The sequence below is a fragment of the Muntiacus reevesi genome, chromosome 14 (genome assembly GCF_963930625.1).
Source record: "Muntiacus reevesi chromosome 14, mMunRee1.1, whole genome shotgun sequence".
In the NCBI taxonomy this organism is placed as follows: domain Eukaryota; kingdom Metazoa; phylum Chordata; class Mammalia; order Artiodactyla; family Cervidae; genus Muntiacus; species Muntiacus reevesi.
Window position 1 is genome coordinate 46,412,644 of NC_089262.1, and position 27,494 is coordinate 46,440,137.

General features: G+C 40.9%; 1 protein-coding gene across 2 annotated transcripts in view; it reads left to right on the forward strand.

Moving 5' to 3' along the window:
* The window catches only part of MAP3K1 (mitogen-activated protein kinase kinase kinase 1), a 69,893-nt gene that overhangs the window by 12,722 nt on the left and 29,677 nt on the right, over positions 1-27,494 (forward strand). The window lies entirely within an intron of this gene.

A 27,494-nucleotide genomic window follows, 5' to 3' on the forward strand; every position in this document is an offset into this window, starting at 1 on the left:
TTCAGGGCTAGGTTCACATTTTTGTTTCCCTGGCTGACCCTTCTTTTCTCTCAGTGCACTAAATGTTGTTTCTTCTGTCTAGAATACTTATTTTGTGTCTGCTGTGAGGTAATTTTTAATATGCTTTTATTCCCCCCGCAGTTAACAATTTTTGGTATTCTATTGTATTAAATATAAACGTGACTATTTGCGGAAGTCGCTTGTTGCTGTTGAGTCGCCAAGTTGTGTCCAACTCTTTGCGACTCCATGGACTGTAACACGCCAGGCCTCCCTGTCCCTCACTGTCTCCCAGAGTTTACCCAGAAGTCGACACGTATTGTGAATTCTACTGAACTCTTTGGTATCTGAATTAGTTTTGCCACTTTTAGGCCTTTTTAGGGACTTGCCTGGGGGTCCAGTGGCCAAGACTGCTCACTCCCGATGTAGAGGGCCTGGGTTCGATCCCTGGTCAGGGAACTAGATTCCGCATGCCTCAACTAAGAGTTTGCATGCTGTAAGTAAAAATCTTGCAACTAACACAAGGTGCAGCCAAATAAATAAGTAAATATTTTTTCTTTAAAAAAGGAAAACCCCTCATAAATCTTTTTAAGAAGTTTTTCCTCTCTCATCCCATGTACAGTCATGTCTTACTGAACAAGTGTTTAAAAAGAAAATTTTTTTAAAAATTGCAATACATTATGGTAAAGCGAATCAGATTTTTCTTTTAATTTGTGTTAAAATTTCAGAGGTACAGTCTTGGGAAAATATTTTGGTGCCAGGCAGCGTCCTGTCGACCCTCTGTTTCCGTGGTTACAGAACTTGCAGGTATCGAGAACTGACTGTCCTACACGGCTTTATAGTATACGGACTTGAACATCTGTAGAGTTTGGTGCCCGCAGGAGGTCCTGGCACCAGTGTTCTGTGGCTCCAGGGGGACAACTGGATTGCTGTCACCCAGAGTAATCCAAGACCCCTCAAGTCAGAGAACAGATACGCTCAGTGCTTGAGCACAGAGGCTGATTGTGGCCTAGGCGCATCCATTACAAGGTTTGTATCAGCCGCCTGGTCTCTATGGGCGAGGTTCCGAGGAACTCATAGGGTTATAGGAAAACAAGCACGTCAGATGTAGGGTCATTCCAGATCTTTTTGTCTGGTCTGTGGGTGGTTTTTCTAAAAACGGAAAGGCAGAGTGGTAAACATGCCGGGGTGAATGCGCATTGTCAGTGCTGTCATCACTCCTGACCCTGGTGGGGTCATGCCTTCATGAACACTCTTGGAATGACTTGCTGTGAGCTAGGTGCCAAGGTGCTGGGGACCCAGCCGTGGGGAAGCCCATGAAGTTTGACGAGGTAACAGATTGCCCGGTGACAAGGGTGGGGCTGGCCAGTCTGCTGGGAATGGGAGGATACAGGAAGGGTTTTCCAGGAAATGGGAGGACTACTAAGTCCTGAAGAGTGCAGAGCAGTTAAACAGGTGAAAGGGACTTGGAGAGAGGCTTTGTGGCCTGGGGCTAGGGGCCGGGGTGTGTGGAGAACGCACGGAGGCCTGGAAGTCCATGGTGGGTTGTGTGCTGATATGGAGAACTGTGAGTGTAGTTCGGGTAGCCCTGTCTGGGTGGGGTCGGGGCTCAGCAACCAAGCCCGAGAACCACGCAGGGCTCTCTGCCTCCATGCTGCTCGCAGTGCTTAGGACAGAATAGAAAGCCTTTGTAGTCTGACAGGTAACTCCAGCGCCCTAGGAAGTGGGTCAGGAGGCCCAAAGGAGGAGTTACATCAAAGCTGGAGCAAGACAGTCTATGTCTGAGGCCGCAGTCTAGAAGCTGTGGCTCTTGCATTTCTAGTAGCTCTCCATAGATTCAGAGACTCACAGGGAAATGTTTTCAGGCAGATGAATTCCAGCCACCCTGGTCCCTGAATGTGGTTTTGAAACTGCACGATTACATTTCAGGGGCAGCACAAGGATGCTGGGCCCAAGGAGGCAGATCCTCTTTTAGTCACTCACCTGTCACTGAACTCCAAGAAAGTCACCTAATTTCTCTGAACCTCAAATTTCTCATCTTGAAAATGGAGTGAGTGGTGGTGATTAGATAAGATAATGAAGCACCATTCTTAACCCGGAGAAGCACTCAGTAAAAACTGTTTGTAGTATAACTGCAAGTAACTATGAAGACTCCCCACTTAAACATTTGACTGTACAGATGAGGATGATGTAAAGAGACTCACAGTTCCCTTACAAGTTACCATTAATTTAACAAAGGCAGTTTGTGTAGATTATGCAGCATCTTGAGAGCAGTATAGTTTCCTTAGTATTTTGAAATTATTAGAATAATGGAAAACGCAACTTTCAAATTATGTATTGTGGGATAAAGCATGTCATCGGTAGGACATTGATGAGGGTTCTCATCACTTTGTGAAGACCTAAGGCTGGTCTCCTAGGTCTGTTTCTTATCTGTGAAAAGAAATGGTTGGTTCACATAATCTTTTTGTTCCCCTCAAACTCTGGCAAATAATATTCCAAAAATTTAACTTGAAAATTATTTCTTATGGCTAAATTTAGTTCTGATTATTGAAACAATTAGATTTTTGAACTTATTAATTCTTGGAGTTTTAAACCTGGGTATCAACTATAAAAAATGCAAATGAAAAGCAGTGAAGGCTCAGAAAACAGAGAAGTCATATCTGTTAACTGACATTAAATGATGGTAAGTATTTATTTTTTAAGAAGCATACAACTATGCTGGGAGAACATAGTTTTCAAAATGGAAAAAATAAATTAGGGCATGGTCGCTTGCATGTTTATGTTTAGCAAATATGTGTAGAGAGTAGTTTTGAAAATAACTTTTAAGTCTAATTCTTGTAACTTGTGTGTGCTTAGTCACTCAGTTTTATCCAACTCTTTGCGACCCCGTGGACTGTAGCCCGCCAGGCTCCTCTGTCCATGGGGATTATCCAGGCAAGAATACTGAAGTGGGTTGCCCAGCCCTCTTTCAGGGGATCTTCCTGACCCAGGAATTGAACCCAGGTCTCCCGCATTGCAGGCAGATTCTTTACCATCTGAGCCGCCAGGAAAGTTCAATTCTGGTAACTCGACTGCTGTTAAAAACATTTTCCCCTTAACTTTAATTGCATAATGAAAGGATATTCTCTAGGGATAACCTCTTAATAAGCAAAGCAGTCCTTTGACTTTTTTCCTATGTTTATGAAGACCTTTTTGTAAATATACATATGTATACAAACTTTTTTTTAAACTAAAAAATCTTTTAAAAAATGACACTGAATTGTATTGTTTCCTAATTGTGAAAATTCAGATTTCTGTTTTGTAGGTTCTTTTCATGTAATTTTGGCAGTTACTGAACAGTGTGAGTTTCACTATCAATCTTTTTTTTTCTTTTTAATCTTTAATAATTTGGAGCTCAAGTTCTAGAAAATCTTGACTATCAAATCATTTTGGAATAGAACTTTTTGACTGATTTAATCGTGGTTATATCAATTTGAAGCATATTCACACCTGCAGACTCTTTCACCCACCACTATTCTTCATCTACACAACTGAAGCTGCTCATAATTCAGTGCTGAGCACAGGGACCTCCAACAGTAATTAACTATTTGTCTTAGATTCCTGGTAGTGAAGAATACTTGACCCTTCCTGCTTCTATCAAAACTCACACAGCTCAAGTTCCAGTTGTTGTGACAGTTATTCAGTTGTTTGGGAGCACTTATTGCATGATGGTCTTCCCAGGTGGTGCTAGGGGTAAAGAACCCGCCTGCCAGCGCCAGAGATAGAAGAGACATGGGCTCAATCTCTGGGTCAGAAAGATCCCCTGGAGGAGGGCATGGCAACCCACTCCAGTATTGGAGAATTCCATGGACAGAGGAGCCTGACAGGCTGCAGTCCATAGGATTGCAGAGAGTCAGACACGGCTGAGACAACTTCGCACACATGCACACACTGCATGCTATCACCACAAAGGCTGTGATAAGAAGCCGAGCAAAGTCCTTTTGAGTCTTGGTTGCTTTAGCACCATTCTTCTAGCTGGTTGTGATTGATTTTGATAGCCGGCTGTAGGTTTTGTCACCAGTCAGTAAGGCAGTTAGAGTGTCATTTGCACAATGTGGACTGGAATCATCCTACAGTTTTATAAGTGGATAGTGGAACATACCCTCCACTGCAAGATTTGCTAGAAGAGTTTTAAATAATACCAAAAACAAATGAGAACAAAGCCTACAGTTTTGGGACTTAGGTCTGTAAAGGCAGTTTTGGCATCAAAGAGAAAAAGGTTTATGTTCAAGAACTTCATTCTTCTTCTCCCTTACACTTCCTAGGCCAAGTTTTGGTTATAATATATAAAACTGTTGGTTACACGATACAGCAGCTTGAAAAGAAATACGTTCAGAATTGCATGTGCAATAGAATGCTTTGTTCTTGTTGAAGGTTACCCAAAATACTGAATGTATTTTAATTACTAAAAATAAGTTAGTGGAAATTTCTTAACTAAGTAAAGAATATAGTCAGCCATGCACTGAGCCAAGATGAAATTGTGTGTGTATGTGTGTGTGTGTGTTCTGTTTCTTTTTCCTCCCAGCACACACATGCCACGCCCTCTCTGCCCCACCCCGCCAAATACACACATCTTTCTAAAGTACTGACTCTTCATTCCATGCTGACAGGTTGTACTGGAACTTGCTATTACAGTCTTCAATGAGCAACTTACACTGAATTCTGTAGCAAAGGTCCTATAGTGCCAGTGCATTCATACTTTTTCCTGTATTTCTCTGTTCTTTATTAAAAATAAGTCTCATTTTATAAATTATCTGTTGAACATTTATAAGGGTTTGCATTTTTTATGAAATCCTCTTGACACTTTAGATGACCTATGTATATGTGTGTGTGCTGAGTCATGTCTGACTCTTTGCAACCCCTTAGACTATAGCCCGCTAGGCTCCTCTGTCCGTGGGATTTCCCAGCCAAGAAAGAATACTGGAGTGGGTTGCCACTTCCTTCCCTAAGGGATCTTCCCAACCCGGGATGGAATGTGTATCTCTTATCATACTTTTACTCCTAGGCTGACTTCCTGACCTTACACTGTTGGGTTACCCCTGCCCTATAAAACTGTTGCAAAAGTTAGCCCAAAGACATAGAAAATTGCATGCTACCAATTATTTATTTTTTAGGTGCCTAATCTAGGATTTGCTTCTGTGTACTGTGGAGATTGTCTGCATTTTTAATATTGATAATAATACATAGCTTTGGTAAAAAGTTTCTCCTTAAGGAAGAGCATGTTTAAAATGTTGATTCATTCTTTACCATGTACTTAGGCAGCCACATGTGTCAAATCTTTTGAAATAGAATATTTTGTCTTTCTACAAACCATTAAAATTTCAGCATTCCAGGTCTGTCTTCTACAGCTCTTCTACCTGTGAAAATGGGATAAGATTTTGGCTTTTTAGGATCACGTGTGTGAATTTGAGGTTCAGAGGCTGTGGTCACTGTGGCTATCTGACAGCCATCACCAACTGTCGTCCAGGATTATGTCCCCTGTGATTGTCATGGGGGAAGCGGTGACATGCATACTCTTAGCTGCTAGAGTGTCAGATTCTGCCCCACAGCCCAGTGACTATTTTGGAATCTCTCCAGTAAGTCTGGGATGTGAAACATCACTAGTCTCACCTTGGATCCTGGGTAGCAGAGCGGTCAGCTGCTTACTGCAGCTGAAGCAGGGTGAGTTCTCAGTATGAATCTTTTCAGATGTCTCTCAAAGCTGCTTCTCCTGAATAAGGCTTGCTCAGAAGGATGTTTGTTGGTGTTCAGTCGCTAAGTCCTGTCTGACTCTTTAGCGACCCCATGGATTGTAGCCTGCCAGCCTCCTCTGTCCTTGGGATTTCCCCGGGCAGGAATACGGGAGTGGGTTGCCATTTCCTTCTCCAGGGAATCTTCCCAATCCAGGGAGCAAACCTGTGTCTCCTACACTGGTGGGTGGATTTTTTACCACTGCACCACCAGGGAAACCAGCTAAACACACAGCAGCAACAACAAAAACAACAAAAGGATGTTGAACTGTTCTTGCCTGCTGGAGCATAGAAGCAGTCACGAGGTTGTTTTTAGGAGACCAGCTCAGGAATGGGAGAGAGCAGGAAGGGCTGGTTGTGGTGTTGGTGGCCAGAATCGATCTCTAGAACCAGTGAGCTGTGAAACTTGATCAGGTTTTTTCCCAAGGTAGGTAGATTCTGAGAGAGGAAGATGGACCACAGAAGACCTTGGCCTAAAATATTTTTAACCTCTGATTTGTAACTTACTGTGAGAACCTTATGAACATTCTAGTCTATTTCAAGGTATATCTGTGATTGCTTGTGTAGGACTAATAAAAAATTAGAAATAAATGAATTCCATGAGAATCCTTCTTTGAGCTCTTGAGTCAAGTAGCACTACCTGAAAATGAAATAGTGTGGATAATACTTTAAAAACCAAAATTATTCTGTTAACAAAACTTTAGTTTTCTTTACTGTCTCAGTTAAAATGAAAAGCCTACTCAAATTGCAGTTCAAATTCAAGAGTTCCTTGTGGACATACTTGATTGCTTCTTTTCCTCTTTTAGCTATGGGATAGGGAATCGCCAGCTGTCTTGAGTTTAAAGGTATTCAACCTGCTTTCCAGCTGCTTATTGGGGTGGACTCAGGCTCATCAGTCCTGTCCCCAGGGCTCTCTTACCACTTCTGCAGGACATTAAGTTATTTAACTGCTTTGAATTTGACTGGCTTCATCTGCGAACTAGAAATAATGATACCTTTCCTACTACCAGAATTTGAGAAGATCAAATGAGATGGTGGGATATGAAAATACTTTCAAAGGATAAAAATTACTAGAATTTAGGGTCACAGTATATTAGAACTCAAAAGTACAAGCTCTGACTTGGAGTGGCATTAGAGAGGTCCCATTATTGTCAGGAGGTTGAGCTCTGCGGTATAGTGCGGAGCTGGGGTTCCCATGCCTAGCTGATCTTAGTTCATGCTTGCTTAGCTGCTTTCTCCTGCTGTGCTTGTCTTACTGGAAATAGCAGTAGTAGTTAATTTCCTCTGAGGAGGTACACTGGTGCATTATATAGCTTGTCTGATTTTAAGCCTAGTCCTATCCTTGTAAGAGCAGTTTTTATTCAGAATTTACAGATGAGAAAACAGAGACCCTGAGAGATGAGGTAACTTGGCAGCTAGTGGGTGCTGAAGCCAGGGTGTGAACCCTGGCAGCTTGACTCCAAGATGGCTCTTTAACCTTATGATAATCTTTTATGCATATTTTACTGTTTCTTTAAAATCAGGAGATGAGTTTGAGTTACATCAGAGAATAGATTTCATTATCCATTATTCATTTTCTTGTCTTGGCTTTTACTGAAGTAAAAAAATCATACCTAATGATGATATTTTAAATTCTGTTTAGGTCTTTCAAAATATGCAAGAAGCATCAGTGAAATATTTTTTTAACATTTTTTGTTGTTACGAGACATTATTATAAAATAAGGCCAGTTGTAAACACAAGTTTAGACTTCAGTGTGTTGACTGTGCTGGAAAAGAGAGTAGGCTCAGGGTGCAAATGTGGTTGGACTTGTTCATGCGCAAACCCTTGCCAGCAGAGCGGGAGATGTGCCTGGAGTGCACAGTCAGTGCAGACACTTGTGGAGGCTTTGCAGCGTGGCTGCACACGGTTCCCTCCTCACCCTGTGAGCCGGCCCTGCTCCCATTTTACAGCTGGTGGGACTCCTTAGAAACCAAGCGAAGTGAAAACTCCTGACCCTCTGCTCTGGGTGTACACACACCCCCTCCTCTGGCCTTCTCCCAGGCTCACACCTGCGCGCCCCAGTGCGTGCTTGGAGGGAGCTGCCTTGGATAGCTCAGGCACTTGAGATTTATTTCTTTACAGCTGAACATAGCTATTAGAGCTCTTTATAAATGAGTCATGAAAATAATAGCTAGTTTTCATTTCCAGTGGTTTTAAATTAAAGCTCAATTTAGACTTTGGCCTACTTTTAATTGGTGTGTTTTGATTGTTGGTTGTGCCTGTTTACTAATTTGAGTAAAGATACCAGTTTCTAAGGCCAGCATCCAATAGACAGTTATGTTTAAATGGACTTAAGTTCATTTTTTTCTCTTACTGATGTTTGTTCTCTACTGGTAATATAGATCAATGAATGCTTGCCTATCAATATTTTGTCTTCAGCAGGCATCATCTTCTATAATTAAAAGAGCTTAGTGGCTCTGAGAGAATTCAGTAATCTCCCCAGCAAACAAAGGAGATTATCTTTGAGTTTAACTATAGAAAGGTCACTCAGGTAAAACTGAAATCTCCTTTAAGGCAAGATAAATATCTTTGCCTTTAACTGCGTCTCTAATGTTCCATTATTTTGTTTTCTTAAGTAACAAAAGTGATGTGTTTGCTGTCCCACAAGTCTTATGCATGTGCTGCTTATGGAAACTTAGACTATCATTCCAAACTCAGTGATGTTTACTGATATACCACATGTATACTGCTGTTCTAGGAACTCAGCTATCCCCAGATAAGAGCTGGGTAGGTAACAAGGTAATTCTGTTGTGTTGTCTAGCTAGCTGTTGATTATCAGTAGCTAGTTTCATGAGAAGCTCTTTGAGAAAACTGCGTAGCTGTAGGTTCTGCCTGAGTTTGACCATTTCCATGTACACACTGGATATTGGACAACTCCATGAATGCTGCCTACTGATCATGCTTTTAGGGTACAAATGATGTAGGCAGTGAAGAAGAAAGAGGAGAGAAATACTATTGCACTTAAGAAAGCCCTGTTACTAAAAACTTGTGTTGACATGTTCTCTAAAAAGTCAAGAATGATTCAGTGTGAGACACCTGAAAATGTTATTATGTGTATTATATTTATATACAACCTTTAAGAAAACAACTTGTAGGAAGTAAAATATGCTTAGCTTTATATTTCTTATTACATTGATAGTAATTCTGCCTCTGAGATTGAAGTTTCCTGGCTTCTCATAGTGTTTCTCATTAATGGTACTTTGCATTCTTGAGTATCTCAGAAGCTCACAGTGGCTGAGAACATTTTAATTTCTTGATAAGTAGGCGCAGGCCCATCTCCATGTCACTGAAAGGACAGTGGGGAATTCTAGCTCAGATCCCTCCCTCTGAGGAGTGCCAGGATTTCCTGGAAGGGAGCAGAGAAGATCCTGCAGGAGAGATGACACCCGAGAAGCAGAGCAGAGGATTTTATCCAAGGAGAAGACGGTCAGCAGCTGCAGTGCCTCGGGGTGGGATGCAAGGGCCGCCGCCACCGTCCCCAGGCCTGCAGTTGTAGTGGGTATTGGGCATCAGAGCCGCTGAACTTCCCTAAGGGATGACAGGGCTGTGAGGAAGCACAGGCTCCTCTTGAGAAGCCAGAGGAGGGGAGAGGCAGGAGCCCCAAGGATTTGCGAAAGCAGGGAAGCATTTTGGGGTGGGCTGGGTTGGGTTTTATTTTAAGGCAGGAAGAAGGGAGAATGCTTATAGGCTGAAGACGGTGGAGCAAAGAAGGGAAGTTTGTTGTTAAAGCGGTGAGTGTTCTTTCCTGAAATACTGACATTTTCTCAGGGAGGGGACTTGGAGGATGCTTGACTGCATAGTGACTGGAAAGCCAGTCCATGATTAAATTTGCCATAGTTACAAAATATACGTTGGTAGGAGTTTTCTCTGTGTTTAAATTAATATTTCTCAGGGTTTAAAGAAACATTTATCCACCTGACAAGTTTTTTTAAGAATTGGCTACACTAGGAATATAGCAGTGATGGAAAAAGACAAAAATCCCTGCCCCCATAGAGATTATGTCTTCACAAAAATACGGTTGTAAGTAATCTGGAACCCATTTCATGGTTTCTAGTTGCACTTTTTTTCATGCTTTGTGGCCTTCCCTTAGGATGACATGAATATGTAAGTGACCTTCCTGCCCCAAGGGTTCCGAAGATTTGCTTTCTGTCCAAGCCTTCCAGGTGGGTCTTGCATCACTCCACGCTCTTCCTAATTGTCACTCGCAGCTCCTCATAGAAATACTCTCCAGGTCCCCTTTTAGCTTGGGCAGCATGTGTCCCTGACTGGCAGCCAGTCAGATTTTGGTGTTGAAGGCGTGGGTGTGGTGATTAGTACTAGGGAGGTAATCCAGCGTGCTCTGTTGGTAATAATAAAATATTAAAGTTTTAAAATGATTTCTTTTTATAAAATAGTTTAGGACGTATTTAGACATACCCTTGTAAATGCTGCTTCTTATCTTGCATGACCAACAGACATTCTTAGATGGAAAATGGTAGTGACATGGCTAACACTTGGGCACTCACACGGTTCATCTTTGCTTCAGGTCGAGGGTGACTTGGTACTTATATGTGGCTAGTGGTTGTACCATTGATAAATTATGTCCCCTAAACAGATTTTTGAAGTTTCACCACATATATTATGATTGTCAAATTGTGATGGGAAGGTTGTTGAGAAGAGCTGCATTCGCTAATTGGCGAGCATTCGTCGGCAGCCTTCTGTTAAGAGAAAGGGCCCGGGAGCATGGTACACAGCCTGCCACTCATGGAATGCTTGCTTGGACCTCTGAACAAAGTTGATTCAAGTCCCTACTCTCATAGTTTACCTTAATTCGTTTGAATTTTATGTTTTAGTTGTATTTATATTTTTACCTCAAACTGTCACTGCATCCCCTCTCCCAAATGTTGGAATAAAATTGACATTCTAGAAGTAGCTTCTCTTATTCTTCATAGTTAGGCTGTGGCATCCTGCCAGCTATACCCCCCGCCCAAACTAGGAGAATCCAGGTTTAAGGAATCTCGATTTGGGGTTCGAGTGCGGTCCCTTTCCCAGAGACATCCCGTTCATTGAGCTCCTCATCTAGTCCGCTTTCTCCATTCAGGTTGCTTCCTAGTGTAGGGTAGAGTCTCGTGACTTCTGCCTCTTCCCTCCCAGGCACAAAACTTTTTTGAGGTTTTCTTCAACCTTTTTCTTCTTGTTAACTGCAGGAATATCAGTAGGCATTAACCAAGTTAGAGACATAGACAAGTTCTCAAGTTATGGAAAGTGTTTTCCACTGAAGTGCAGATGTTCTAGGCTCATGGTTTTTGGCTTCTTTTACTGACCATCTCTGTTTTACTGGGGATGAAATCTGTCACTCTTACTACAACTGGTATTCCCAACTCTTCTTTCTGCAGCGTCCGTAAAACTAGTGGTGGGGACTTGGTTTACACAAAGGCCTCAGTGAAGCTTGTTTATACCTTAGAGATCTTTCTGGCCTATAGACTCATATTGGAGAGGTGTTGCTGTCTTCAGCCTGCCACGCACAAGTAAAAGGCATTGCAGAGTCAGTATTGTTAGAGTGGAGGATGAGTAAGACAGAGGCCTTGCCCTGAAGTGAAACACAGCCCAAGGGGAAAGATCAATCTGTTCCTTTATTCAGCACATATTATTGAGTATCTGCTCTATGCCAAGCTTTCTGCTAGGGCAAGGAACATAAAGTTAAGACTCATTTCTGCCTCAAGGATTTTGCAGTCAGACAGGCAAGAAGCCATTATAGCAGAGTGCTATTTGCTGAGTTGGGACAGAGGAAGGACACCCCCCTGCCCACTGAGTTAGAGGTGCTGTGACCAGTGCGGAAAGCTGAAGGCGGCTTCTGGGATAGTTTCTTCAAGGAAGGGGTGACCTTAGATAGAATTTGAGAAATAATATGGGAACAGGATATACCTAAAGAAGTTTTCTAATCTTCTAATTAAGGAAAATTAGGCAAACTCTGTTTTTTGCTGCTTCTGTATGGTAGGTTAAAATCACATTTTATCAATTGTCAGCATTGTTTCTATTTTTCAACTTAAAAATTTGAGATTGAGTATCAGCTGGAGTGATAATGAATTTTGTCAGTTATTTTAGTTAAAAAGAATATTCACATACATGCTTATGAAAAACTTACTGCCATGTTTTAAAACAAAAACAATAATATAGTTTATATATTATAAGTGTAGTTTTTCCCTATTTCCATTCAGATTATTCTTTTGTAATGAAGTTCTTTAAAATCAGAAAATGGTTAGGAAGAATGTGTTTTGAATCATATATCAGGCTAAATTTTACATCACAGCCTGCCAGTTTAAAATAAACACAGTTCTTTGGTTCTTCTGAATTGTAGCTTTTGGTACAATGAAAAGAAATAAGCATATTTGTGAACACCTACAGAAATGAGAAGACATTATTTCAGTAGACAGAATGTAATGATTCAGACCGTATTTGGGACAGGATATTGGAATTAATGTGCCTTCTCCTTCAAGTTATTAGTGGGCAGATATTTTTAATAATTGCCTGTTACATTTTTAAGGAAACAGTGCCACCTATTGAATGAAGATTTTATCTTCTCTCATTCTATTCCTAGAGTGTTCTGTTTCCCTTTGAATCTGGTTTCTCCAGCTGTGTGCTATAATTAATTGCAATAATTTTTGACAGTGAAGAAAGCAGTTAGATTCACTCTTGATCCGATCTTCTAGTGGATTAACTAGAGTGGCTAGTTTTCTTAGAGGGAGTTTGAGCCTCCAAAACCAGTTGCAGAAACAAGACTTAAATATAAGCATGATTCAGCACTTTGCAAGTTTCAAAACCTTCCCATTATTTTAATGTTTTCTCTAGCTGAAAGGGTTTGTGTTTGTTTTAAGACGTGTGTGTGGACATTCAGGGAATAGGAATTATTCCCAGGAGTAATTGAAAAGGATTGAGGAACATATGGCATTGGCCAGGATCTACTGGGGAGAACTCAGTCTCCTTGGGGATGTTAGTACAGAGACTGATCATAACTTGGCCATAGGTCACTTGGGGAGATTCCTGAAGTTACAAATCCCAAACACTGGATTCAGAGTAAACCACGTGGTGCTTTTTGGTAGTTCTTATCTATGAAAGGTTGAGAACATGAACACAAGCAGACACACCAGTATCAGAAGTAAAAGACTTCATTTGGAAATTTATATGGTCATCATTTGAAGTTTATTGGCACGTTTGTGGTGTATTGGCTTAATACATTGCTAGGTATCAACTGTCTCCAGCTTTTCCACTTGTTTACTGGACTGTGCAAGTAGGGAGTGATTTTTTTTTAAAGGAGGTGAACTGTATGCTAAATTGATTTATACTTGCTGATGTAGACAGATTAATAATACAGCCCGCCGAGGGATGATATACTGTGTTAAAATCCTGAGGTCAAAAACAAAAAAGTATATAGTGTAAGGTTGTTGTTCAGTCGCCCAGTCGTGTCCGATTCTTTGCGACCCTGTGGACTGCAGCACGCCAAGCCTTTCTGTCCCTCACCCTAACTGTCTCCCGAAGTTACAGTGTAAGGTATCATTCCACATAAAATGTTTTAAGTTGTCTAATCCAAATGTGTCAAGCTTATGTCCTAAATATCAAATGTAATTCACCAAAGATGAATCACCTTTTTTTTCCACTTTAAATAATAAACTGCATCTAAGAGAGTAAATCTTAAAAGTAAAATAAATAAGTAAATAAATTGCAGTGACTGCAGTATGGGAAGAGCAGGCTTGGTGGCCGCAGAGAGCTATGGACTGGGGGAGTTAGAATACAGATTGGGACGCTGTCACAGCTGAAGCTGAGGCGTGGCCAGAAAGCCACCATGCTTCATTTCTCATTTCTGGCTTCTGCTTTACAGCTTTTTGACTTGAAGCACTTAAATATGCAGGATGATTATGTTTTTAAGGAGGAGAAAGTTATGGTTCTTTTCTTTAAAAAAAAAAAAAAAACTAGGAAAATTAATGTTTTCAGTGTTTAAAAAAAGAAAAATCCATGTTTTGTGGGCTCTCCTTTCTTCACTGTTTCTCCTGACAGTTGTTTTAGCTTTCTGAGAGAGCTCTAATAGAGTCCCTCGTATATAATACTCACTCTTTTCACTAATTAGACTTGAATTGATTTTACCATAGTGACTGTTAGGGAAACTGAGTCTAAAAGTTTTAGTAATTTCCAGCCTAAGTTTTCACAGAGTCTGTGGATCCACATTTGTTCTATGGTAATGGTAATGTTGAGAAAGGATTCTCACGTTTTAAAACACCAGGAGGCACTGAATTATAGATGTACAAAGAATATTTTATGCAAATAAACTATTGGAAGGTACCCTCCAGAATTAACAGTCTGTGGATCCTATTGAGCTATGTATTTTTTGATATTTTGTCTCCCTTGCAGAACTGTAGTGTTCACATTGTAGCCTTAATGAATGACGTCTTCCCAGGGGGTTCAGCGGTAAAGAATCCGCCTGTCAAACAGGAGATGTGGGTTCAATCCCTGGGTCGGGAAGATCCCATGGGGAAGGAAATGGCAGCTCCAGTCTTCTTGCCTGGGAAATCCCGTGGACAGAGAAGCCTGTCAAGCTGTGGTCCACGGGGTCCCAAAAGAGTTGGATACGACTTAGCCACTAAACAGCAACAGCAATTAATAAATGAATTGTGTTCATTCTGAGTGTCCCTGAAATATCATCTTGTAGTCTGATCTGATTTGGTAAATTCTTGAATTTCCGAAAGGTTGGGTGTTACTTAAGATTCTGTCGCTGTTAATGGCCTAGTTATGACTTCCCAATCCTGTTATTTTTCACTGGTTCCATGAAACCTTCCGCAGTGTAGAGAAAAGTAGCACATGTTTATTTTTAAGGAAGTATTTCAGCCATGCAGAGGGAAAATATCAGAGAATAATATAATGAACAGCCATAAAATTTTTACCTGTATATAATAAATGCTAATGTTTTATCATTTTTGCCACAGTTGGGTGTTAAAGAAATGAGTGTGCTTTAGACACAGCTGGAGCCTGCTTTGTCTTCTTACCCGCTCCCTCCTTGCTCCCCAGAGGTAATGGGCCACTGTGGCCTGTTAGCGGTCTTCACATCCCAGATATCTCTAATCAGCGTTGTTACCTCCTGAATCCAGAGAACATAGTTTTGTTTTTGCTATTTCTGTCTGCTTTCCAACTACCATATTGTTAAGGGAAGCTGTGAAGTAGCGTAGACCAGAAGGAAGAGCCCAGGGCCTCAAAGCGGGAGAAGCCTGGTTTGGAAACTCAGAAGTCCCACTTACCATGGATTCTTAGACTGACTGAATCTTCCTGGCAGTTTCTCTGTTTGCGACCTCGTAGCTTTGTGAGCGATTTCACGGAGCCCCTGTACCTTGCACAGTACCCGGCACGGACGAGGGCTCCGTGGAGAGCAGCGGCAGGGTAGTCAGTAGTGAGGATGGGAGCAGCTGTAGGTTCTTCACTGTGTGCTCACCAGATACCTGACGCCATTTTCAGTGCTTCTTCCTTGTTCATTCTTTTTAAAACTGTGAGATGAGAACTATGTACAAAGGGTTTGAAACAGTGAAAGGTGCACAGGAAGTACATCAGAAATACTGGCTATTATCTCCATTATACAGAGAAAAGAAATCACTGGAAGGAAATTAGGGGGGTGAACTTGCTTTTGAGCACTTTACCTGTAAACCTGTTTAATCCTATGGTAGGTATTATTATTCTTTTTATGGTGAGGAAGTTGAGGTACAGAGAGGTTAAATAACTTGGGCCAAAGCCATCCAGCTAGTCAGTATCAGACCTTGGATTTTAACCCAGGCCTTCTAGCTCCAGAACTCTCATCACTGATCCCCAAGCCATATGTCTTGATGACACTTGTGGTACAACTTTATCTCCCCTATCCTAGGAACGTGGACATCACGTTATGTCATCTCCTTTGAATAAGAAGCCCTTTTGATTTTGCTGAGTATACAACTGAGATTTTACTGGTTTGGGTGGCTGTTGCCCCATCAGTGTCCCTAATAGACACACCCATAGTTTCTAAACTCCCCAGTGAGGACCTGGCATGTACTAGTGAATGAATGTGGTCAGTTCCGTGTAGCCATCTCTGGAAGACATGGAGCAACAGACTGGTTCCAAATTGAGAAAGGAGTTCATCACGGCTGTATATTGTCACCCTGCTTATTTAACTTACATGCAGAGTACATCATGCAAAATGCTGGGCTGGGATGAAGCACAAGCTTTAATCAAGATAGCTGGGAGAAATATCAATAACCTCAGATATGCAGATGACACCACCCTTATGGCAGAAAGTGAAGAAGAACTAAACAGCCTCTTGATAAAAGTGAAAGGGGAGAATGAAAACGCTGGCTTAAAATTCAGCATTTAGGAAACTAAGATCATGGCATCTGGTCCCATCACTTCATGGCAAATAGATGGGGAAACAGTGGAAACAGTGACAGACTTTATTTTCTTGGGCTCCAAAATCACTGCAGATGGTGACTGCAGCCGTGAAATTAAAAGATGCTTGCTCCTTGGAAAAAAAGCTATGACAAACCTAGACAGCATATTAAAAAGCAGAGACATTGCTTTGCCAACAAAGGTCAGTCTAATCTAAGCTATAGTTTTTCCAGTAGTCATGTACAGATGTGAGAGTTGGACCATAAAGAAGGCTGAATGTTGAAGAATTGATGCTTTCGAATTGTGGTGTTGGAGAAGACTCTTGAGAGTCCCTTGGACAGCAGAGAGATCAAACCAGTCCATCCTAAAGGAAATCAGTCCTGAATATTCATTGGAAGGACTGATGCTGAAGCTGAAGCTCCAATACTTTGGCCACCTGATGTGAAGAGCTGACTCATTAGAAAAGACCCTGATGCTGGGAAAGATTGAAGGCAGGAGGAGAAGGGGATGACAGAAGACGAGATGGTTGAATGGTGTCACCGACTCAGTGGACATGAGTTTGAGCAAGCTCCAAGAGATGGTGATGGACAGGGAAGCCTGGCATGCTGCATGGGGTCACAAAGAGTTGGACACAACTGAGCGACTGAAAAACAGCAATGATAGTGTCTGGATAGCACTGCCTCCTTCAGCCACACTGGTCTCACTGCCTCTGCTTCTCCCATGACCTGCTTCCCACCAGTCACTGCCAGAAGCACTGTCATCAGTGCTGAAGACATGTGAGTGCTTCCACAATGCCAGAGCTCCAGGGGTTTGCAAGAAGTGAGGGCCATTCCCCAGGCCCCTTCTTTATTTCAAGTTCTGGGGTTTTCCTCTAGGCATGTAGAGATTTTTAAAGTAAATGGCTTGTCAGGGATTTTTCTTTTTTGGCTGATATTCTTTGTCTTCTCTCCAGGCTTAAATCTTAAGCAGAGTGAATAAAATGGGCCTGGGGTAGATCTTAGGGACAGACTCTGGCCTCTGCAATGCAGGAGACCTGTGTTCAATCACTGGGTCAGGAAGATGCCCTGAAGTACTAAATAGCAACCCACTCCAGTTTTCTTGCCTAGAGAATTCAATGGACAGGGGAGCCTGGGGTCCGTGGGGTTGCAGAGTCAGGCACAACTAAGTGACTAGCACACTGGCCTCTAGTGGTTAGACTAGGCCAGGTTTCAGTGTCTGACATCCACTGCTCTCAGGATGAGTTCATACCAGGTGGGTTTACTCATCTCTGGCTGGCTGTCAAATAATCTTATCCCCCATATTTTGATTTTTGGAGGCTTACTTTCACTGAAGACAGTTGCGGAATTTTATGATAGCTTGAAAAGCCACCACTGAAACAGTATTAACTGGTATTAATTTCTTGTCTGTATTTTCCTTCTTAGACCTATTGACTAATTTGAGCCAGAAAGGGTATAGAGATGATCCTGTACAGATTTCTCACAGTATAATCTAAGGACCGCGACTCTGTCAAAGGTGTTTTGCTTATAAGGACTTTTGTGCCAAATTAGTGTGCAAAATACTGTTACCTTCCTTTTTTTTTTTCTTCATGAAAAAGTATGATGAACTTGTCTTTAAATGAACATGTTTAGTTTTATCTAGTGTTTCCTAAACAAAATGATAAATTGTTTAGTATTCTGTCAGACATTATTTTCACCAAAGCTGTTTCTTTTGTCAAGAAAATCTTTTAACCTTCATCAGCTTCATGCCTGCTAGTCCTTTTCTTTCCTTAAAAGCTATTCAGGCATCACCTCCTCTGTAGGGCTTTCCAGGACTCTGCTAGAAAAAATTAAGGATGGAGATCCACTCCATCCTTGCAACTATTTATGTTCTATTAGAATACTCCTATTGTAGCAGTGCTGGCATGTTTTCTCTGTTCTGCTAGACTAAGCGCCTAGAGGGATGGAGATCCTGTCTTTTTTCTTTATCCCACTTTGTATCTGTTGCCTAGTTCAGAGCTTACACATAGTAGGCGTGCCAACATTCATTGAACAGAATGGTTTTCTAGCATAGAGAAGAAAATGACATTTGTCAGGAAGTCATTTTTCCTCATTCTGAGCATCCCAGTTAACATGCCTTTCCACCAGCTAGAAAGAAGTATTATAGAAATAGTACTAGCTGTTCCATGGGGTTTGAAAGAGATCATTCTCCGAACACAGGCTGTAAGAGGGCTTTGTGCTCTACTTCACACTATATGCCTTCTCCGTTAATCTGGGAACATTAAAAACAACCGAAGGTTTTTTTATTAATACAGAAGGTATTCAAGGAAATGACAACCCACCCCAATATTCCTGCCTGGAAAATCCCATCGACAGAGGAGCCTGGCGGGCTACTGTCCATGGAGTTGCAAAAGAGTTGGACACAACTTAGCGACTCTCAACAACAGTAGCTCATGTTACACTTTTAACTTTACTTTTCTTAAACTGTGAAAGAGAAAATGTGCGGTAACATGCCAGTTTCCCAACTATTAGTTTTGTTCATTTGATCTTTTAGAATATTCAAACCAAAGTGGTCGCATTTCTTTCAAGATAATTGGCTTAGTAAAAATGTATTCACACACCCATTAGAGAATGTTCCAGAGAAACATACTTAAGAGCTCACCATAACACTAACTTGGGATCTTTTTGATGAAAACCAAAATGGCGAAGGAGCAGCCATCTTTTCCCAGGAATGCCCGCCTTGTGCCCTGGGTTGTGTACCAGTGCCCTCGTGGGGGACAGGACGCGGCTCTGCTGACAGCTGCCCCATGGTAGTAGTATGTAGGGGTTTCTAATATACTTCTCTAAAAGCTCACTTACATTTATGCATCAGTTGTCTTTTACACATTCCCAACCCTAGACTTGTCAAGTAGCCTGAAAGGGGAATTCTTGAAAGGAAATACACATTTAGCAAAATACTGTAAAAAATTAGCATCCTTTTCCTTGCTTACTGATGTATATTCAAATACTCAGGAAGAGGATGCTCACACATCCCAGTTTCTTTGGTTTTTTTTTTTTTTTTTTTTTTTAACAGTTTCTAAAGTTTCTTCGTCAGTTATCAAGGACACAACAGAGGAAGAAATAAACAGTGGAATTTTTAGCACTGAATATTAAAAGAATACAAGCTCACAGAGTGAAAAGTATTTGAAGCTTTCATGGGTTTTTGTTGGAAAGGAACAGATGAGAAATGGAACCATACTTTTCTTAAACTCCCACTGTAAACACTGGCTCTCAAATAGTTTGCATTAAACCTGTAGATTTTCTGAGTTCATGAGTGAGAAGAGTAGTGTGACTCTTACCCCATGGGAAGGTGGATAGAAGAATAGTATTATAGTATTTATAAATTTTGTTACAGAAGTGGTTCCTTTGATGAGTACAAAAAGAAAGTATTTCTGTACAATATTAAGTTTAAGTCATAAATATTGCAGTGACAGCTAGTAACTTGTCAGTCCATTTTGTTTTGTCTGTCATGGTAACAGAACCACACTCACTGTTTTTCTGTTACTAAGATATTCATATATTTTGTGAGACGATGAATTTTACAAAACCACGAAACTCATTTCTGTTCAGTTCTGACCGTTTTTACAGTTTTCACTTGTCTGCATAAATAGCATCATCAAATTTCAGTTCATAATTTGAGACAAGTCAGTGAATTTCATTGAAGTTGAACCTTAAGACTTTACAGAACTGACAACGTATTGGTTTCACTTCAGTCGGTTTTGTTTTCTTTTCTGCCCACACAGGAGTGGTGTTAACTTGAAAAGACACCTGCCCTCACCTTCTCTGATTTTTCTCCTTGACTGCTTCTTTAAAAATAATGCTTTTTTAAAAATTTCAAATTGCTGAATCTTCTAGGATTTTACTTTCCTTACCAACCTAATTTGATTACTGACTTTATTCATATTATTTCCTTTTTCTTCAAAATTATTGTCAATTTTAATAGTCATTGCATATCCTTGATTTTCTCTACATAGCTGCTTCCCCCTTGAATTTTGCTGTATATATGAGCTATCTGAATTATCTTTTCCTCTTTCAAGTTTTAACTTCTATTGCAGTTTGACATTTTCTGACATTTACTGGTCAGCTACACACTTGTCAGTACATATGATTATTATCTTCTATTATACCCCTGATTTGATAAAGTATACCTAGTTAGTTTCATACTTACATTGGATGATTTTTATACTTATCTATTAGCATGTTTAGAAGGAAGAATGATTATTTTTTCCAGATTTTGATAGAACATCTTGGTTCCATTATTGAGTGATGACATCAGTAATACAGATTAAATTGATTTGTTTGTGGTACATTAATAACTTGGATGTAGTGGCTTTTAATGGAATCCAGTAGCTACATTTCTGAGAGACATGGATGCCCCAAGGAAACATCTTAACCAAGTTTTTACATTGCTGCTTTATATTTTTCTTGGCCTGGGTAGATATTAAGAAATGATTTAGACAATCACTTTGCATTGTATATTTTTCTTTGTTTACCTGGGTTCTCAGCCACAAGAAACATAGCCCTGTTAGTTTGATATCATTTATTCATTATCTAGGAAGATCCCCTGGAGAAGGAAATGGCAGTTCACCCAGTATTTTTGCCTGGGACATCCCATGGACAGAGGAGCCTGGCGGGCTACAGTCCATGGGGTTGCAAGAATCGGACACCACTGAAGCACAACAGCACGAACTTGTCTACCTGAAAGTCTAGCCTTGATAGTTTACCTTAAATGTGTCAGTAACTTTGGAGGCTGTTGAAGTCCATCCAAAATGCTCATATGTCAATTTTATAAGATTTATTTTACTTTGATAAAACCTGCAAGGCAGTCTTATCAAATTCATTTGACTATTCCTATGAATGTTTGTGATCAAGAAAGGTTTCTTTTAATCATCAAATAGTCTTGAGCAGAATTAAAGGAAAAATTAAAAATGTGATTCATGAATAAAACAAACTAGAATCTTTTTTCTTTCTTCACTTAAGCCTCTGTTAATCATAATAGTGTCCTAATGGCTAGTTACTGATATTTTATATACATTAAAAAACATTTGTTTTAATGATGTCTGAACTTGTAGCACACTGACTTACAATTATTAGGAGTAATTTACTTTTCTGTAGTTTACTCATACTGTAGACTTTATTGATTGCTTTAAATATTTTCATACATTTCTAGCATGCATATTAAAAACCTATAGTATAGAAGAGTTTTACAGTTAAAATACAGTTTTCTTTTTGATTCTCTTATTTTCTCTAAAGGGAGACTTTGAGGCTTGTAGTTTTACTCCATGTATGTGTCAATCGCTCAGTTGTGTCTGACTCTTTTCAACCCCATGGGCTGTAGCTCGCCAGGCTCCTCTGTCCATGGAATCCTCCAGGCCAGAATACTGGAGTGGGTTCCCATTCCCTTCTCCAGGGAATCTTTCCAACCCAGGGATCAAACCCAGGTCTCCCACACTGCAGGCAGATTCTTTTCCATCTGGGCCACCAGGGAAGCCCAGTTTACTCCATAAACTTCATCAAAAAAAAGCTTCAATAGAGTTGCCACCTTTAAAAATGGTTCAGTGTTGCCTAGTAGCTCTGTTTTGTAAATTCCCTGTTACTATATTTATACAGTGATTGTTAAATCAGTCTTTTATGAATTACTAATTTAGAAGTAGGAAACCTTTTGAATATTCTTCCTGTTCTCTTTGAAATTGTTTATATACCCCAGAGGCACTCATTTGTGGTAGAAGTTATGGATTAAACAGACTGTATGTGTCTATTACATGTGCTGGATACATCTGCAGTTTTATTTCCCAGATCTTCGTTGATTAGGAGTGGTAACCAGCTACGCTAACTCCAGGTCATTGATTGTTTATCAAGCCCATGGTGTCAATTCCTCTGGGTGCTTTGTTTGTGGCAGCAGGGTGTGGCTTGGGGAAAGGACCTGCCCTTGAAGAACTGGCACTTTCCATGTCTAGGTTGGCATAGGTCAGCTAGAGAGTGAGTATTTGCAGGATGCTGCTGCTGCTGCTTCTGCTTCTCCTAAGTCGCTTCAGTCGTGTCCGACTCTGTGCGACCCCACAGACGGCAGCCCACCAGGCTCCCCCATCCCTGGGATTCTCCAGGCAAGAACACTGGAGTGGGTTGCCATTTCCTTCTCCAATGCATGAAAGTGAAAAGTGAAAGTGAAGTCTCTCAGTCGTGTCCAACTCTTCGAGACCCCACAGACTGTAGCCCACCAGGCTTCTCCGTCCATGGGATTTTCCAGGCAAGAGTACTGGAGTGGCGTGCCATTGCCTTCTCTGGTGTTTTTCGCATACAGACTTTATTACCTTGGACACATAACGTAACCTCCCGTTTTTTTTTGTTTGTTTGTTTGTTTTTAATCTGCCAGTGGGATAGTAAGAGTCTCATCACTGGGGCTTCCCTGGTGGTCCAGTGGTTAGGACTCTGTGCTTCCACTGCAGGTGGCGCTGGTTTGATCCCTGGTCAAGAACTAGGATCCCACAAGCCCCATTTTGCAGCCAACAATAGAGAGTCCTATTCTCATGAGAACTGACTGAAGCGACCCTTCAGGGAGCTGTTAGCACAGTGCTCTGTCCCTGGTAAGGGGTTGTTGGCCTCTGTTGTCATAGCCTTTATGCGTCACCACACTCTGCTTATCCTTACCAAAGTCTCCTTCTCTTGCTTTTCACCTGGCAACGTAAATTTTAAGGATCCCAGAGTGGTCTGGTTTCGTTCTGGGAGATAGTTCCTCCCTTGCTCACTCTCGTCTGGGTAACAAAGCTTACGGGTTTTAGTATGTGAATTCCTTCTGCTAAGAGAACTTCACAGGTAGGCATCAACTGACTGGCTCTGAACTGCGCCTGTCCCAAATAATTCGGTGTATTTTCCAGGGTTCTTTGAGGTTGCTTGGACACCGAGAGAATTGAGATTCTCTCTAAATAAAGTTATCCATAATGGAAACTGTTCTGGAAATCTTTATTTATACTAAGGTTAAACCTCATTAATTTCCAGAAAGGTTTCATATCACTGTAGTCATTATTACTGTTACAGTGAAGTACTCCACTGATTTATACAATTAATGTGCTTCTTTAATTTGTATAATGAAAGTCACCATTTAAAAAGTTGTTTAAACCTCTTTGAGTCGTCAAGCAAGTCTCAAGCATAGACTTCTGATGCTGACTTGTTATAAAAACAGAATCAGACTTGACAGTGACCTGCCAGATCAATGAAGAGCACAGGCTTCAGAGTCAGATCGACTGGGGTTTGAGCCTCTTGGAGTGTCTTTTGTGTTGAGTTAGTGTTTTCGTCGGCTCTTGGGGGCTGCAGGGGAGAGAGACACATTAGAGGTGATTTCAGTGCCCAGCGAGGGACCCGTGAAGGTTCTCCCCTGCAGCGCATACACGTGTCACGTGGCCTTTGGAGAGCGTGATGACTCACCCCTGGGGAGACACGAGAGTAGCTTCATTTGACTGACAGCATTTACAGGGGAGCCAGGTACATGTTTACTTTGATTGCTTCTTCCCCTCTCCCTGTCTCTAACCATATCTTCCTTCTGACTAATTTCTCTCTCTTCTCCCTTATTTCTGTCTCCTTGCTCTTGGTTACTGCTTTGCTATTTTTGTCTATTTGGATGCCATTCTTCTCACAGCGACACTCTCCAGGTATCTTGTGTTCAAACTCCCAGAGAGAAGGTCTGGTTAAGATGCACACACCATCCAGTGCAGAGGGTCTTTGGATCAGGGCACATTCCTGCACCAGCCAGCCAGCTGTGAAGTGCAGGATGGGTTTAGATGTATAAAGCATGGTGCCCCGGGTGTCAGAGACACTGGGAAAGGACGGTGGCTGTGACTGGGCAGGCCCTCTGGCTTCATTGCGGGTGCCTGTTGTGGCCTGTCCAGGACATTTGGCGCTGATGATAGAAGAGTGAATAAGATGTGGTAACCCGTCCCGGAGGAGCTCCCAGTGTGGTGAGGGAAGCAGCTACCTAAATACTAGAGTTTATGCTGTATGATAATTAATACTATTAATAGCATCCTGGGAGGGAATGGCTAACTGCTGTAGAACGGTGGTAGGAAATTCTTTACTGAAGGCCTACGAGATTTCAAAAGGTATATTCCTATCAGGAAGTAAATCCGCAAAGGCAGAGAGATGTGAAGTATCTTGGTGTGCCTAAGAAGAGGGTAAAGTTTTAGTGCCGTGAGAAGAGGCCATTGGCTGGCCTGTAAGAGGTTCCAGGAAGGGGGTCTCGTATATACCAATGAGTATTAGAGTGTTAGAATCAGGAAAAATCATCTCCCAAAAGACAAGGGAAGGGAGAACTACAAGAGTGACCATCTAATCAACAGTGGCTGGTACCAGATACATGGAGGACTGAGTGGCTTCATTGAGAAGGGGCAAGTGCAGCATCTCGTTTTTTAAAAATATTAGTAGGAAAATTCTGTAGGTCTAGAAAGAGACTAAACTAGAAATCTAACCTCAGGAGAAAAGGTTTTTTTAAGCTCTAGGTCAGTTACAGATTCATTCAAAAAAAGCAAGAAACCTCATGTTTTTTAAATAAATAGGAAAGGAGGATAAAGCTTAATCTGTAACAATGTTAATCTGTTTAGATTAGTTCATTTAAAAAAAAAAAACTTTCCTGCTGTAACTATATTAATTGATAAGATGATAAATCTCAAGAATACTGGAGTGAGTTGCCATTCGCCCTGGAATCAAACCTGGGTCTCCTGCATTGCAGAGGGTCCTTGCTGCCTTCCTTAGGCGGGATAATTTTTTTTTAATGTGAAAAAATACACATTTTAGAATTAATAATATGTAAGTATTACTTATGAAGATATTAGAAAAAACAGGTTTGTATTTGCAGATCAATTTAGGAACAACAAAAATCATTCCACTGAGTAACATTTCAATTACAGACATTAAGTGCAGAACTGTAAAAAGATTAAGTTACATGAGTAATCATTAAATTTTAAAACCAGGAAGGTTCTTAGAGCTGCCAAAGATGTTAACAAATGATCATTCATTTAATATTTGTTTTCATACCTATTGTAAGCCAGGCATTGTTAGATGTTGGGTATATAGCCATGGATGGAAACACTGGTCCTCTGCCTTCATGGAGCTTACAGTTTGGGGGGCAGTGTGGTTTATAGGTTTGCCTACAGCAATGAACACTTCAAAGAAAATGTACAGAGCTGTGGAAGAGTGGAACTAGAGATTTTTAATTGAGAGTGGGAAGGGTCTGTAAGGAGTTGAAGAAAAGCCATCGAGTGGGTAGAAATTAATGAGGTAAAAAGGAGACAAGAAACAGCTTGTGCAAAAAACCTGAGCAGGAGAGATGGAGCCAGTCAGTGAAAGAAACAGTGTGTGGGGGGAGAGGGGGTCTAGGTGACTTCAGTTGAGGTAAGACTGGATGATGCAGGGCCTCATAAGCCATAACATTTTGGATTTTTACCCTCAGCCCAGGGGGAAGCCACCAGAGGGTTTTAATGAGGGAAGTGACCTTGGCTGCTCTGTGAAGCACAGATTGGAGTAAGATTCAAAGTGAAGAAGCCCCCTCAGGAGTCTGCTGCTAGTTGATACGAGCTAAGGTGACAATCTGACCTGAGCATTGTGACTGGAAGTATGTGTTCTTGAGGATAATTTGTATTAACTGAAGTCTTAATTTGTGTACGTTTGGACCCAGCAATTCCATTTCAGGACATTTGTTCTAAAGAAATAATCTTAGATGTGTGCAAAAGTTGAGCTACTAGTATGTTTAAATATTTATATTTAATAAGTAATATTAAGTATTACTTACTAGAGAATATTAGAGGATAGGAATAAGAAATTGACTTGAAAGATTATAGTATTTTCAGACAAGTGGAAAGGAAAGAGGAGAATCATACCCACTTGAAGGAAGCCACATCATTGAGGAAGATTTGTTTAGATAAGGGGAGTTCTCTGTGTGTTTGAGTGAGTACTGGGGAATAGACACTGAAAATACAGAATTGAGAAGAGATACTCCTGAAACAAATTTGGGGAGGAGAGATCTAGGACCAGGGGAAAGATGGCACCTTTTTCAGGGTTGCAGGAGCTTCTGGTGTAAAAACGCACTGCGTTATACAGTGTGACTTCTGTTTTGAGTACTAGCCTGAGAATCTTTAAGCCATGCCTTGCAACATTGTTACTGGGTGGAAAGTGATTTTCATACCAGAGAGCTGTAAGTGAATTTTTAGTGTGCAGTCAGGCCATGAATTTGATTGCCTATAAATTTGAGTTTCCTTGGGTAAGGATCGATCAAGCAGGATGAATTTTTTAGAAAACACTTTTTCTCTCTCCCTTTTCCCCTCTCCCACTTTCTGTCACTATCCCCTTCTTCTTCCCTTCCTTTTCCGCCCTTCCTTCCTTCTCCTTACATCCTTCCCTCTTCCTCTGACCCACCTCTAACATTTACACTTTATAATCAGAGCAAGAAAAGCAGTCAAATACTTACAATAAGAAAATTAAAAAAAAGAAAACATCAACGTCCTCCTTCCCTCTCTCCCTCCCATATTGCCTCTTTCTTTGTGACAGTTTTTATACCTGTGTAGTGGAAATATTTTACTATGTGGTGTGTCTTAATGCCTCTCTGGAAGTTTCAAATGTTATGTATTCTTTGCATTAGTAAAAATATCTAGGCCAGTTTCAGGCACAGAGGTATTTAACACCCTGTTTTCCACTCCCTCCATGGTATTGAGGCTTAAGTAAAACCAGTTAACTGTTACTTCCTTTCTAGTGCCTGTTTTAAGTAGGTTTGGGCGGGGGGAGGGGTTGTTGCTGCTATTGGGTTTTTTGTTGTTGTTTGCTGCTGCTTTATAGTAATGATTAGCTGGAATATTTCTAGAGGAGTTTGAATTTGACTTTTTGGTAAGCTTGCAGTTACCATCTCCGGTATTTCCTTGAATATTTCCTTTTCCTATCAGTGTAATTAAAAAAAAAAAAAAAGTTCTGTAGCTTTACAGAATTTAAATTGTTGCTTCTCCCAGGATGCAGTTGCTTTAACTCTTTCCTTATAAAACCAGATTTTAAAATCCATGCCTATATATATTGTGTATTGCATATATCCGTGTGTGGATATGAGTGTATTTTGAAACTAGTGGATGTTTTACCTATTTAGCTTTGTAGAGTTAGTTCCCAAAAGTTACCAGCTTCCTGGATATCTTATTATAACTCCACAATACATTATGGTGTAAAGGTAAAAATGTTTGTACCAGGTAATTTTTACTATTTATATATGGAGTACGACCCCACGAATCACAGCACGCGAGGCCTCCCTGTCCATCACCAACTCCCGGAGCTTACTCA